The sequence below is a fragment of the Pinus tabuliformis genome, chromosome 6 (assembly GCF_031772625.1).
Source record: "Pinus tabuliformis cultivar Carrire ecotype Pingquan chromosome 6, CPIR1, whole genome shotgun sequence".
Lineage (NCBI taxonomy): Eukaryota > Viridiplantae > Streptophyta > Pinopsida > Pinales > Pinaceae > Pinus > Pinus tabuliformis.
Window position 1 is genome coordinate 1,304,865,570 of NC_142292.1, and position 14,290 is coordinate 1,304,879,859.

Sequence of the window (14,290 nt, forward strand, 5' to 3'; positions counted from 1 at the left end):
AAAATATAAATAGGAGCATGAGAAGCACTTTTAATATGGTCTACAATTGTTGAGAGAGCATAAGATCTAAGCAAAAATAAGCAAGTATGAATTCTTTTAGTCCCAAATTCAATATTTAGAACATGTGGTCCCAAAGGAGGGCGTAACAGTTGATCCAAAGAAAATTAAATCCATTATGGAACGGCCAAAACTGAATAATGTGGTTGAGGTTAGATCATTCATGGGTTTGGCAAGTTATTACAGGAGATTTATTAGAAATTTCTCTAATATTGGTCATCCTATCACAATGTTGTAGAGAAAGGGGAAGAAATTCTTGTAGACATCTAAGTGCACTACTATTTTTGAGTAGCTAAAGTGTTTAATCACCCATGCATCAATTCTTTGAATTGTTGATGTAGGAAAAGAATTTCTAGTATGCACGGATGCGTGCAAATAATGACTGGCAGTGTCCTCATGCAAGAGGGAAAGGTTATTTGTTTTGAATCATGAAAATTGAATGAGCACGGAAAAAACTACATGACTGGCAATTTGGAACTTTCCGCCATTGTTCATGCTCTAAAAATGTGGATACATTATCTCCTGGGAAGAAGGTTTATATTCATGACAGACCATGGGGGTATGAAATATCTATTTGGCCAACCAAAATTAAATGCTAGCCAAGCAAGATGGCTGACCTTAATTAGTGAGTTTGATTTCAAAATTAAATATATCAAAGGAAAGGAGAACTGAGTTGTTGATGCATTCAGTATGTGAGTTCAATTGGCTCACATAGTAGCTATTATCTCCTGCAGAATTGCTATTAGGGAAAGAGTTAAAGTTTTGGGACAACAAGATGAAAAATACTAGTAGTTAAAGAAAAGGCTACAACAAGAGCTTCAAGGTGATAAAGACAAGTGATTTTATTTCACAGATGATGGAATGATCATATTTAAAAATAGGATTTATGTGACAAACAAAAGTAGTTTGAAGAGGCTCATATTGAAAGGGTTTCATGCAAATCCATATTCAGGCCACCCAGGTTATCAAACGACCTTAACCATTAAGAAGTTTTATTATTGGCTCAATTTAAAAAGAGAGGTGGATCATTTTATTTTTAAATGTATTAAATGTCAACAAGTAAAGGTTGAGTGCAAACACTCATATGGTTTATTACAACCCATCCCTATTCCAGAATGGAAATGGGAAGTAATTTCAATAGAAGTCATCACAAGGCTTCCACATACAACCATGGTTGTGGTAGAGAAAATGGGCAAGGTTGCTCACTTTGTAGTTGTTAACTCGACTTATACAACTAGTGACGTGGACAAATTTTTCATGAGAGAGGTTGAGGTTGTAAGATTGCATGGAATGCCTAAGAAAATTATCTCATATATAGATGCAAAATTCACTTCTAACTTTCGGAAATAATTATTTGCTGGCTTAGGGATGGAATTGGCCTTTAGCATAACATACTATCCACTAATGGATGGGGCAGAGAGAAATAGGATACGGGAAAATTAAAGGACATGGTTTGAATGTATTTCATGCACCAGCCAAGGAAGTGGGAGGAGTTTCTTCCACTAGTTGAATTTTCTTACGATAATGAGTACTAGGAATCATTGAAGATGATTCCATCTAAGGCTCTTTATGGGAGAAAGTGTAATACTCCTATTGGCTGGAGTGATCCATTGAATAGGGTTCATATTTTACCTGATATGTTAAAATAGATGGAGCAAGAAATGATAACCATCCAGGATAATTTAAAAGTGGCTCAAGATAGGCAGGAGTGCTATGCAGACCATCACAATGTTTATAAAGAATTAAGAGTAGGAGAGCATGTCTACCTATGAGTTAAATCTATGAAGAGTTCCTTGATAATTGGGTCTTGTGCCAAATTGGCACCACAGTTTGTGGTCCATTCCAGATCTTAAAGAGAGTGGGGTTGATGGCATATAGATTGGACTTACCTCCTACTATAAAATTTCATGATGTTTTTAATGTTTCTTTGCTTAAAAAGTATATACAAGATGCTAATTATGTGATTGGTTGGTCGGTGCAATAGGTAGAACCAAAGGGAGACTTCCAACCAAAACCTTTGTGCATCTTATATCAGAGGAAAATTATGCTTTGTAATCGATTTATCAAGAAATTCAAGGTGTAGTGGCGGCACTTTGGGCTCGAGGAAGCCACATGAGAGATGACTGATCATATGCAAGCAACATATCCATTTTTGTTTTCCAGTTAAGAAAATGTATATATGATTGTAAATTTTTGTGTATATAAATCTCACAATGGTCTGTTGTGCCTGGTTTAAAGCATTGTTGTGAATGTTCCTCCAAGAGGGTGGGGTATGTAACAACCCATTTGGAAAATTCCCTCTTGTGAACATTGTAAATATTTTCCTTGTAATTATTATTGTAAATTTAATCACAATTAACTGGTTAGATGAAGGGACACAAATTCCAAAGCTTGAGTAAGGAAGTTGCTGGGAACTTGGAGGAAGTAACCCATTTAATGAAAATGGTATGCTAACTATTTTTGGATTTAAATGAGGCTCATTGAAAATTAAATTGAGTTGGAAGAAGTGAATGGGTCTCTCCAAGGAGGAAAAACCCATGCTTTCTTGGATGAATTTTCAAGGACAATAAATTAAAGGAGAGAGTGGGATACATTGGCCATGGGAGTTATTAGTCTAGGAACACACACAAAAGAACATGGAAAATTAGACAGTTGCAAAAGAAACGTGGGGGAGTATTGCAAAGAATAATGGTAATAACTATGAGAGAGTGGGACATAACAAGAAGACATAAAACAATATGGAAAAAATTTGTTCTGTGATGACAATCTCAGATAAAAGAGAATGCATGAATGAGAAGTGTTATGTGTGAAGAAAATAAGAGATTTGTGGGAGATGGAAGCAACAACAATGTGCCTTCAATAGAATGTTGGAGGGGATTTCTCATTTGGTTGAGCAATGGAAGTGTTGGTTGGGTACCTCTCAAGTGACAGGTAGTAGTCTCTAGATTGCTCGTTTCAGATAAAGGGTGGAGGCAAGGAAACCTCTAGATTCCTTGATAGCTAGTGGGTGGAGACTACAATATTTAGATTTCTCGTCAAGGAGTGTTAGGTATGCTTTTTTTAAGGCTTAACAACTACTTTGTTGTGCTCTAGATTCCCAATTTGTCGTGGATCCACTCAAAGTATTGGTGGTCAAGTTATGGGTTCATTCTCAGTGTGTTCTAGATTCTTGGTTAGGGTGGAGCCACTTAGGGTAATTCTTTAAGGGTGGAGGTAAAGTAGCCTTTGGATTCACTTTTGTTGCTGAAGAGTGGAGGTGGAGTAATGTAACAACCCTTAGTTGATTTCCTATGTAAAAATAAAATATAACCAAGGTCATGGGACACATATTCCAAGCTGAATGTTGGGCAAAATATAGTGATGTCTATCACTAGTGATTAATTTATGGTTATGGAAATTAGCAAAGGCATTGGCAAAGAAAAAGTGGCAATAATTGGTATTTTATTTATGAAATAATGGAAATTAGGAGAAAAGGAAGGTGAAAGGTCACATAATTGCATGACAAAAAATTGAAGGGAAAATGAAAAAAATAGAGACCTCAACGATACAAAGGCTTATGAGGATCAACTCACAACCTTTTGTAAATTTTATCTTGGAGCTCTCTTATATTCTTTCACTCTCTCATACTCTTGCACACTTAGAGAAATATCGGAGAATTCTTGGAGCATACTTGGAGCACTTTATCATTCACTTGGAATTGGAAAAATAAGGCAAAGGAAAGCAAGAAAGTATAAGGGAACATGTGGATCAACAACTACAGCTGGATTGCTTTGCAGGTTTCAGATTGCATGTGCATTTTCCTTATTGATTTATGGATGCATGGTATATGCACATGATTATTTGGCTATGTGTTATCATTGGAATGGAGATTTTCCTAGATTGATAGTGGTTTTTAGCCTTTCCTTGCCATTTCCTAGATAGCCATGGTGTTGTGGTTTTTTTCCAATTTTTTGTTTTTTTGTTGATTGGTGCTCATAATTTCTTATGGATGTGGGTTGGAAAAAATACTCTGGAAGCCCTAGAACACCTTGGGTTGAGTTATTAGTCCCTAGATCTGAGTTGGACAAATGAATTGGAGCCCTGGAAGGCTATGGGTTGAGTTACTAGTTCTTGGAGCCCTGAACAACTTGGGTAGAGACCAATCTGGTTGGTGTTAGTGATGTCTGACCATGAGGTGTAATCATTGGTTAGGGTTGAGGTGGTTTGGCCTTTGGAAGCCCTGGTTTGGTTTGTCTTGGTTTTTTCCATGAGATCCCACATTCATGGTTGGAATATGGCTTGGGGGTGATTGGATGAAAGAAAGATTTGGTTCAGCACAATCTATGGTCGGGTGGTACGTGGAAATCACTTACTTGGTTGGTATCTTCATATGTTAATAAGATCTATTATTCTATTTTCATTCTTGTATATTTGTTGGCGATGTGTTGGTGATATTATGGTTGGGTTGTCATGGTTTATATGTTGGTTATTTTCTAGTTATATGTTGTTCATATTATGTGTATCTCCTATTTCTCTTGTCACGAATTATTTATTTATTGATCAGTTGATGAATGTATGGAATAATAAGTGTTGTTTCATATTATTTGGAGAGGGCATAGTTCCTTCTCGGTGATTCTCCGATGAATCTCAAACTTTTGTGATTAGATATGCATTCATGACCTATAGCTTACATGTTTTCCATGTGTTTGATGAAATGTCTATTATGTTCTAGGTAGTCTAGGTCAAGTTCTACCTTCAAGTTGTCTATTTATCCTTGTTTTCATGTAATTAATGATTCTAAAAGGTTTCAAGCAATTCTATGTAGTGGTACGAAGGCTGACTTGGAATTTAGGCTCAGATCTCGGGATTGCACCCTCTGAACTAGACAATTTGGGTCACGACTGCACCCAGGAAAGATTGTGCACGTGGTTAGAGGTCTATAACGTCATGGAGGCCTTGTCATGCATGCAATTGGGGGTTAAAGTGTGTGACAGGGATCCCCAAATTAGGGTTTGGTCACCCGAGATGGTTCTTTGGCCCTTAAGTGTCTTGTAGCCTCGACGAATGAGGTGAGTGTTCAGTATGTGATAAGTTTGTTGGCCCCACTTCCTTAAGCGGATCTAGGAGGTTGGGTCATGTCATAATAGCTCTATGTCTCATGTTTACCCTATCATACTAGTGAAATTGGATAAATGTGGGAGGGGTGGTTACAGGTTGGTAGCATAGCTTTCAAGTTCAAGCACTTGGACTAGATGGGTGGAATGTGTTTATCATGCATGCATGTTTGTTGTCTATGTGTTTGTTATTCATGCATTGTCATAGTCATTGTTGTAGTAGTGCCGTCATGTAGAAGTTGATGATGTTGATGTTGAGAATATTGGTATGTTGACTTCATTATATATATATATATGTTCTGCTAATCCAGATTGATTTTGCAGATAAGATAGCCTCCCATGAACTTCACTGAGCTATGTTTGATCATGTTTATATTTGTTTTATCAGACATGGTATGTTTGTAGGAAGTAGAAGATCAAGATGAAAAGAAAAATGGTGCACTATAGTTCACGTGATTCTCCCTATAGATTAGATGAATAACATGGTGATGAGTACTCCCCTGACATAACATATACATTGAGAAGTTTGAAAGAAGAGTTCAGATTTTGTAAGGAAGATAATGATAGATCATTCAGTCATCAGAAAGACTTGATGGGGCACATGAAAAGAAAAAAAAAGTTAATTCAGTCTATTAGAGTCAGTCTGTTCAGCCCTCCGTCAGTGATCAAAATCTCTTTTGTTGCATTTCATTTTTAGGTGTCTCATTCAGTCCAGTCATTTGCTTTCCATTAGGAGCATCGATTTTCTGACAGAACGGTCTTGTCACTTATCTCCCTCATGTCATGTATCTGTTGGTCCATGTATATACATCAAAATCAATTTTAAAGTCATTCACAGTCCTATTTGGTCTCTTGGTCAGCAAAAGGATCATTTTAGTCATTAGGTCTAGGGTTTCGTCTTCAAAAAGTCTAATAATGTCCACAGGCACATGAGGGAGGTTCAAAATCAGTTTTCATTGCAAAATTTCATCGTCAATATGTTTGATCATGATTCTTCTTCAAACCTCTATTTTGAAGAAGAAATCATTAAATTTATGGTTTGTAATAAATATGTAATTTTTAAAATTTTTCAGTCATGAGGTACTTCAGGCACAGCCCTGGTCATCCTTTTCCAAAATTACATGCCGATCATCCCTGCAAAAACAGGCAGAGTTTCATCATTCAACCAAAAATCAAAGTGGAAGCAAAAACAAAGTTATGTGAAAATGCCAAGTCAAAACATTACAAAGTGGGTTTGTGAGAAACAAAAATAAGATGTTCTCATTGTTTTAAAACATTCATTTGCATCCAAGAGATCAAAGAGGGTCGAAGTCTAGTGGTGAGAGGGCGAAATTGTAAATTTTCAAGCCAAAGCTGCGTTTAAAGCCGGCGCGGCGCATAGAGCAGGTGGCGCGGCGCACTAGGGAGGCGCGGCGCATTGGGCGTGACCATTCAGTGTAAATTAACACAGGCGTGGCCCACCGGGAAGGCGCGGCTCGTTGGGCAAACTACGCAACCCATACAGCTGCCTAGCCCAAAAAGTTCCAGAACAGTCTCCAATTGCCAAAATCGCATGCATTTTCTTGATTTCAAGTAGGTTGAGCTCTACCTTTGCTGTTCATACATCCAAGTTTAAGGTGTATATTATGTGGTTTGATGTGGTGAATTCCTAAACAAAAACTCAAACCCTACCATGTCAAAATCCTCACATGAAGATCGTTGTTTAGGGTTTTCACCAAATTCATTCCCCCATCCCATTTCTCCCTTATTTTCATCACTCCTAAGTTTCCCTACTCCCTAAAATCATCAAACCCCTATCCCAAATTCTTTGTCCCAAATTCTAAAATCCCAAATCCTAAACCCTAACCCTACAAAAACTATCCCAACCCTATACATAAAACCCCTCAAAACCTCCTACATTTCCCTAACAAAATTTATCCCAATAGCCCCTAATCCCTTACTATTTTTTCCCTTTCCTAACAGTCCCTGTTTCACTGTTTTTCCCTTGGTGACAGAGTCTAGGCACATCACTAAAAGAGCAGTCCAAACAGTCTTCATACACCAACATTTTTTTCTCCAAGGCATTTTGTACAACAATCATGGCATCTGAGCATTCATCAGATTATGGAATGGAAACCCAAAGTGACACACCCATGGAGGAACATGCAACCCGGAGGCCTCATAGAGGAGGCAGACATATCAGAGAAGAACCAATCACCCTCACTAAATTACAGGCCTGCCCTCTAGCCATTTTCTGTTTTTAGCATCAGTCATGCTATGAGTTTTGTGAGAAGGTGGCTAATGTTCAATTTCATCATGAGTTGGCTCGTCTCTTTGTACTACATTTACATGGAGATAAGTTACTTTGGCTGGTGTCACCTTCACACTTACACCATAATCTATCTCACTGGCAACCGGCATACCCAACATTGGAGAACCATGGAACAAGAGGAAGAAGATTGACCGGCAGCATTACGAGCCAGATATTAAAACCAGTTTCTTGAGGTAGCTCAAGAGAGTGTTTCCATTCTGATATCTTAAAGATGAATATGCTCCACTAATGAAATAAATCATGAAGTTTTTATCTGTGAGGGATGGTTCTCTCGTTTATATGCTTATCACATCAGGTTTCTCATTCATTTCACCCAGGTACGGATGATGAACATTATGTATTTCATTTGCGGAACATAGAGAGGATGAAAACCCTTGTGCAGCACAAAACCCCTCAGCAGCAACTTAACAGTGTTTATCATTTTGCTCTCATCAAGATTTTGGTGGTTCATCAACTTGGATTACAGGGCATCACTTGGGATGATTTCATCTCCCGTGATTTCTTCAGAGATTCACAGGGGCTTTCAGAGGTTGGGCATGAGACAGGTGGACCTTCTCATCAGTATTAGCGCCATGAGATCGTTAGTGTGCCGGTATTCATCACATATCAGAGGGGCACTAGACATTTGTTTGCGGCAACGAAGAGAGTGTTATCTCCACCCGGTGTGGAAGGGGCCTCGCTTCCGACATCAGCACCACAGGTATAGGACAAAGGTAATAGGCCAATGCACGATGAGGGGCCTTCAGGTGAACAAGAGATTGACTTCATTCTCATTCATGATGATGATATAGATGTGGGCCCGGAAAGTGCCAAACTTAGGGAGATCATCCAGGAGTAGCAAACAGAGATCAAAGCATTATCACTTGACTTGGAGAGGGCTAAGTGGACTATGAAATACTTGGAGCAGAGGAACAAACATCTTGAAGATCAGCAAGCAATCATGGAGTTATAAAACATCCGTGAGAATCGCCAAGCTGCACAAAGGAGAAGGATTGAGCTCACTTCATTGGAGCAAGAGATTAATGAGGATCGGGAGTCTTGGCTCGAGAGGATCAAAATTCATTTAGAGGGACTGCTGGACAAGGATGATAGAGAGAAAGCATTTTTGAGACACAGCCACATGGCGCAGAACAAGGTTTGCAAGGCACGAATAAGGAATCTAAAGGCAAAATTAAAGAAGGCAATAAGGAAGAAAAAGAGGCAAAAGGAGCATGATCATCCTTGGATATTGGCCAAAGCCTCTTTAGCTTAGCATGACACTTGATGGAGAAGCTCCAGCCCAAATTTCAAGAAATTTGGGGCATTTTTGCCATTTTGACAAATTTTGGCACAAAAAACATGGTTTTTCTCCCTATGCGCCGCGCCAAGTGGCGCGCGCTTTTGCTAGGGAGCTAAAAATTGCAAAAAATTTTCATTTCTTGATTTTTCATGAAAAATCATGGTTTCTGGTGCATGGCCAAGAAATTTGGGTAGGTTTTGAGTCCTCATGAGGCCAAAAACACCCAAAAAATGACCTCACTACCCCTATTTTGACACACAGGAAGCAGTCTTGGGAGATTGAAGTTTTGGAGGGGCAAATGACATCAAAATTTAGAAATTCCACTTGAGTTGGAAGGTAGACAGGTAGGTATTTCCAAAAATCACACTTGGGCTCAATTTGGACTTCGGGAAGTGCCTGAAAATCAGATCTAAATTGGCGCGACGCATAGAGGATTTTTGCCTATTTTTCACTATTCAGCTCAGAAATTCGCCCAATTTTGACCAGTTTTGATTTTTGATGTTACTCTTCACCTTTCATGATGTAATTTGATAACCATGATGTAATATTGGTACATTTTTACTTGTTCTAGAAGATTCATTCACTAAAAAGTGAAAATTAAATGAATGAATCAGTTTCCTAGCATATAGGGGTAAGTTGTTTGACTACCTAGATTTCAGTTCCTTGTTTAGAATTGGTTCAAACAACTCCTAGAATGATGAGCTCGATCCCTAGAGGCATGGGAAGGAGTTAGGCTTGCCTATATCTTATGATATTTCAATAATTAGCATGGTTGGCCACTTGGGATTGCTTGGCACTCTATTGTACATTTCATTTCTGCAGTTTTGGCAAAGGAAGGACCAAGGTTTTACAGCACTTGTTGAGATCCTTGTGGCTCTATGTTTTGATGGTGTGTTTCTCTATGTATTTGTAAGTTCACTGATATTTATGTGTATCATTTTCCCTTCTCTTTTCTTCTTCAATTGAACAAATGAGTGATTAAGGTAGAATTCGTTGGACTGATATGATCTGCCTTGAAGTTTTGTTTAATTCTTCATGTTTTCATCTGTTTGAGGAGGAATATTGAGACCCTCTTGCCCTCCTTGGCTCCTCACCGGTCTAATCCATCCATTCATTCAATCCAAAGCATCAAAATGATTGCCTTCCTTGCCCCAATCAGAACTCTGCGAAAACCAGGCCTCATCCCTGGACCCAAAATTTGCCTTTCCCTTTTTTCAACAAAACCCCCAAAAACTCAAATTAAATCCTTTCACTTCATACCTAGCCTAAGATTAGTTGTTAAATCAGTCATATCAAGCCCTATCTGATTATCTTTTGCTGAGATTGACCCGGAGAGAGCCCTCTCCTGTCCTCGTAGGGCTAGCTACGAGGCTGAGCGTGGTTTGATGTGGACCTAGAACCTTGTCTTTTCAGCCTGAGGAAAATCTAGGCCCTAACATAGTGGCGACCATACTGGGGAATAAAGTTTATTTTCACTATTTGGCTTTGTAGACTACAGACGAAGCCTGAAGATTAGCCAGGTAGCCTTCGAAACTCTTTTTCTTTGCATTAGCGCAAGTAGATAAAAGCTACTTCAGTCAATCTCCGGTCTAGTTTATAAACTGAACATCTGATCTAAACGATCACACCAATACATGTATCAAGCTAGATCTGATGGTTGATGGTGGACAACGATCAGACATAAGAAGGTTGAAATCATTCAACTGGTGACTCCAACTCAATGTAGAGACTCCATTGGAGGACTAACATTTCTCTAAGAAAATGGAAGGATCTTACACAAAGTTTGGGTATCCAAAGTGGAATGGTATTCAGGATCTAGTTCGCTTTCTTGTAAATTACTTCTTTGTTGTTCTTGAAGCTGTCCTAAAAGTTTTTCAGAATTTGTTGTATGATGAAGGTGATCAAACTCTTCACTCGACCTATTCAAAAAGTGTAAATACTGTGTTTCCCTTTGATCCTAGCCTCCTTACTTTTCCCACATCTCATGATGACTCTCTTCAGCGTGATGAGCCTAAAGAAAACAAACTTGATCCCGTCACTCTTGTATATACTCCTACACCTTTTATAATCCCAAATAGGTATAAACCTCTTGTTTTACCTTCTGTTCTTCATGCTTTCCCCAAAAACTATGATCTATACTTGCCGAGGTTTGATGGTGAAAGTAAGAATGTCAATGCTTAGCAACATATTTAGAATTTTGAGTCTTTTCTAGACCTTATTGAAGTTGATGAAGAAGATGTTAGTATTAGGATTTTTGCTCTTTCTTTGCAAGGCAAAGTCAAGAGTTGGTTCAAAACCCTGCCTGATGCGAGAATCTCAGATTTCCAGCAGTTCGTCAAAGTTTTTCTCGACAGGTAGATGATCGGACAGAACCTTTTCCTTATTTTAGAAGACTATAACCAGCTCAAAAGACAGTCAGGGGAGACAGTACAACAATTTTCAGCTAGATTTAACCAAGTTTATTATTCGATCCCAATTGATATAAGACCTCCTCCTATAACTTCTCTCTTGCACTACCCAGGTGCCTTTAATCCGGAAATGGAGTTTCAGCTAAGAGAAAGAAACCTTGCAAAACTTGAAGAGATGCAGAACAATGCAGTAAATGTAGAGGCTCATCTGCTGATTCGAAGGGCAAGGTTGAAAGAAGAAGAGATGAAAAACATAGATCCGAGGAATCGAGATCTTTGGAGGTAAAGCTTGACATTTTGGTAAGTGAAGTGGAAAAGATGATGGACAAGATCAACACAAGGAATGAGAATAATGTTCAAGCCCGTGGCTCACTGATTGAAGAAGAACAAGTTGTTGATCCAAAACATCTTCTTTCTTATCCCAGTTGTCATAGATCTGATAATGATTGTCATATAGATCATCTTGGAGAAGAGAGATCTGTTGATTTGACATGTATGTTTGATGATGTGTTTTATACTGACGATTTGCCTCAGTTTGATCAGTATGGTGATGATTATGTCCTCCAAGCAGAAACTAATCTTGTAGACAAACCAACAGCTAGTTTGTGGGAGGAGGAAGTTCATTTACAGCAGCTCGAGTGCAATGATCAAATGATGCATATCAGCTATGACATGATGAGGAAAGTACAACAAATTTTGAAGTAAGTGAAGGATCTTTGCCTTTTTGTTTTGCTTCATTTCAGTTCATCAGAGACAACATTCATGCACTTAGAAATCAACTATCAACAAGTCCTGATTTGGACCATCTTGAGGGCAATGAAAACCTTGTTCCAGACTTCACATTTTCAGCTTTGCAGTCCCCGAAAGCCATTGATTGTCAAGTTGCACATGAAGACATGGAAGCTGGCACATATGATCAAATAATACAGGATGACTCCCTACCTTTCTGTTTTGAATCATTTCAGTTTTTGAAGGGTAAATTTCATAGTAAATCTTAGAATGAGCAGCCTGTAGAAAGTCAACAATTTCTCAGTTTTAATGTTGAGGATGAGACAGATGGCGAAATTCTTGAGCAAGTTGTTAATGAGAAATCTTCCCTTGAAATGATTGATGAAATCAAACCCTCCCTAGCACCAGATTTGTAGCCACCAAACACAATTGAAGGTCAGATTATAGATGAAGGTGTGGCAGCCGAAATACATGATCTAATGATGCAAGAGGATTATGTACCCTTTTGTTTCGAAGCATTTCAGTTTATAAGGCAGAATCTTCGTAATATCTTTAAAGAAAAAGATGAACAACTAGTAGGATGTCATACAGTTTCAATAGATACATCGCAGTAGTCTTCTCAAGTTTTTGATGATCCTATTACTCGTGTGTTGGATGATGTGTGCTATAAAAGTTCTTCCCCATTGGCTAACCATATGCTAGAAAAGAATGTCAATAATAATCTTATTCAAAAGTCGCCTTCATTGTCTTGTTTAACAGATTGCTCATTGCATAGCCCATACCAAGGTTTGTAGTCATATGAGGAGATTGATAAAGGAGACTTTTTTCTATTTGGAATCAGCAACAGAGTTTGGTTATTCACAAAATTCAGGACCCTTTTTACAGCTTGCTGCAATCACCAAAGAAAGACAGCACAGATGTGAGGAAAATTTTAAAATCCAGCTATGAAGATTACTTGGACCAGAGAAGTAATGTGTTAATGGAAATCAATAGCGATGTTTATGAAGATCCTTTCACAGTATTCTTAAAGTCATCCAGTCAATTCATGCTTTGCAAGTTTATCAGTAGTCAACTTGATTTCGACTTTCCATGAGAGTTGTCGTTCAGTAGTTTTCTCTTGTTGTTCCTAAGCAAGCACTTGCGGAGAATTCAAATTACATGCCGATCATCCCTGCAAAAACAGATAGAGTTTCATCATTCAACCAAAAATCAAAGTGGAAGCAAAAACAGAGTTATGTGAAAATGCTAAGTCAAAACATTACAAAGTGGGTTTGTGAGAAACAAAAATCAAAATCCATCACTATAAGATGTTCTCATTGTTTTAAAACATCTCCCTTGCATCCAAGATATAAAAGAGGGTCGAAGTCTAGTGGTGAGAGGGCGAAATTGTAAATTTTCAAGCCAAAGCTACGTTTAAAGTTGGCGTGGCGCATAGAGCAGGTGGCGCGGTGCACTGGGGAGGCGCGATGCATTGGGCATGACCATTCAGTGTAAATTAACACGGGCATGTCACACCGGGAAGGCGTGGCACGTTGGGCAAACTGCACGGCGCATACAGCTGCCTGGCCCAAAAAGTTCCAGAACAGTCTCCAATTGCCAAAATCGCATGAATTTTCTTGATTTCAAGTAGGTTGAGATCTACCTTTGCTATTCATCCATCCAAGTTTAAGGTGTATATTATGTGGTTTGATGTGGTGAATTCCTAAACAAAAACTCAAACCCTACCATGTCAAAATCCTCACATGAAGATTGTTGTTTAGGGTTTTCACCAAATTCATTCCCCCATCCCATTTCTCCCTTAATGTCATCATTCCTAAGTTCCCCTACTCCCTAAAATCATCAAACCCCTATCCCAAATTCTCTGTCCCAAATTCTCAAATTCCAAACCCTAAACCCTAACCCTACAAAAACTCACCCAACCCTATACATAAAACCCCTCAAACCCTCCTACATTTCCCTAACAAAATTTGTCCCAATAGCCCCTAATCTCTTACTATTTTTTCCCTTTCCTAACAGTCCCTGTTTCACTATTTTTCCCTTGGTGATAGAGTGTAGGCACATCACTAAAAGAGCAGTCCAATCAGTCTTCATACACTAGCATCTTTTTCTCCAAGGCATTTTATACAGCAGTCATGGCATTTGAGCATTCATCAGATTATGGAATGGAAACCCAAAGTGACTCACCCATGGAGGAACATGCAACCCAGAGGCCTCATAGAGGAGGCAGACATATCAGAGAAGAACCAATCACCCTCACTGAATTATAGGCCTGTCATCTAGCCATTTTCTGTTTTCAGCATCAGTCATGCTATGAGTTTTGTGAGAAGGTGGCTAATGTTCAATTTCATCATGCGTTGGCTCGTCTATTTGTACTACATTTACATGGAGATCAGGTTACTTTGGCTAGTGTCAC